Raw genomic sequence first — 1,953 nt, 5'->3', positions numbered from 1 at the left:
GTTGCATTAAATGCACACATTTAATTACCTGTTACAGGACCAGGATTGAGTTCAACATCTCCTGATAACAGGAGGAGCATACGTAGAAAAACAATGAAATAGAGATAATTGTATATCAGGTTAGAACTGCCGCCTCCAGGTAAGACTAGTGACTGGAGATTTGTATTAGTAACAGTAACACCAGTAGTACATTGTACTTGGTAGCAGTTACCTACTTGTAATAATAAAATACCAGTAAATACTGTAGGGAGCCTTTTTTGAAGGTTGTGAATTTCATGAATTGGCCTAAAAATCTACCGGTATTTGTGAATTTAATTTTTGCAAATTTATGCTGTCTGCCATCTTGTACCATAATAATTTGATTTTTGCGGAAGTAATTTTTGCGAAGCTTCAAAAAAAAAATCGCAAAAATTACGGCCCTCAAAAAAAAGGAACCCTACAGTATAAAAGTGTAATGTTGAAATTGTTGTTAACCTGTTGGAGGATTCATGAAGATGTGTCTTAATAAAGTGAGAGAGTGAAAGAGGAGGAGGAAAGCAGAAAGAGACAAAGCTGCTGGCAGTTTAGATGTTTTCTCTCCTGATGTAATACTGCCAGACTTGCTGCCTACTGCAGCTTTGAATGAGTGAGAGTGGCGACCATTAGCTGCTCTACTGGTAGCAGCTTGACAGTAGTTCCACAGTCCAATACTTACTCTCCATTGAGAGACATCAATCATCTTGTAATTATCTATTAGTAAAGTAAAATTAAAATGAACTATAATCTACTTACCTCTATCACTGTCAATGATCAACTGTTGTATGACAGAGAAATGAAAAGATAACAGTCAATATAAAGAAGAACAAGTAGACTAGTCTCGCTGGCCAGGCAAGGGTCTGGCCAGCGAGACTACAAGTAGACTAGATTCTAGTTGCAAAAGGGAGTGGCTTTGCAATAATTAATTTTAGTCTACAAGCTCCTCCTTGGTCTTGAAAATGTCCGAGGAAATTGTCTTCAGTCTTTTTTAAATAAGAAAATTGAAAATAAATAAAGTTTAATATAATTTTGTTAATATTTAGATATGTGTATCTCTCTCTTTCATTCATATTAGTAATTTCTAGTACTACATGTTACATGAAATGAGGTATACATTCCAGTAGTGAAGATCAGCAACCATCAGTAAATTAATAATGGAAGTAGTGACCTTCATTGAGATATTAGTACTTAAGTCACTTTTAATATTGTGTATTAATTATAGTGAATTTAATAAGGGATCTGTCCCTACTAATTAAAAATGTTTTAATTTGTAACTATAGGAACACACCTCCAGTACACATTAAATGTTAAAATTTGTACACACAATTAAAGGTGGACTTTGTTATCTCATTTTATTAATTAATTTATTATTAATTTTATTATAGTCTCGTACACTATTAGACATCATTACATTACCAATAATGTACCGTCAATTTTTAATTAAAAATGTGGCGATTTGACCACATTATAATTGAAAAAAGTTTAACCCGTGTTAACATAATGTCAAGACTAGCATAATATTGTAAATCCACCTATGATTAGCTATAATTGAAATCTTATTAAAACCACCAATCATTTATATGTACATGTACATGTTTATATTACTGATTGTGTGCACAAGATTGTCAAATTATATCAAATTCATTTTATAGAATGTTGCTAAATATAGTTCTACCAAATTAAAGTGATGTACAGTAAAAATACTAAAATCATCCTGAAGCCTCAAAATGTACTATAAATGAACACGTGCATGAATTTTGTCACCTTTACATCTCATTAATATCTCAGACACCCTCCTCTCTCTGTCTCTCTCTCCCTGTTCTTCTCTGTCTGTCCTCTCCCTCTTTCTGTCTCTCTCTCAACAGATCTCTTTATCCCTCCCTTCTCTCTTTTTATATCTATACAGATCTCAGTAAACCTAGTATTGATGCTAATCCA

General features: G+C 33.0%; 1 long non-coding RNA gene across 1 annotated transcript; it reads left to right on the top strand.

Moving 5' to 3' along the window:
* Window positions 1–950: 950 nt before the first annotated feature.
* On the top strand, window positions 951–1,947 carry LOC109591918 (uncharacterized). The gene is made up of 3 exons (XR_002190072.1): window positions 951–1,031; window positions 1,091–1,158; window positions 1,881–1,947. It is a non-coding gene; the product is annotated as an uncharacterized LOC109591918 (long non-coding RNA).
* The last annotated feature ends 6 nt before the right edge of the window (window positions 1,948–1,953 follow it).

The sequence above is a fragment of the Amphimedon queenslandica genome, unplaced genomic scaffold (assembly GCF_000090795.2).
Source record: "Amphimedon queenslandica unplaced genomic scaffold, v1.1 AMPQUscaffold_6837_Cont21208, whole genome shotgun sequence".
NCBI classification, from domain to species: Eukaryota; Metazoa; Porifera; class Demospongiae; order Haplosclerida; family Niphatidae; genus Amphimedon; species Amphimedon queenslandica.
This window is presented reverse-complemented; position numbering and strand designations above follow the sequence as displayed.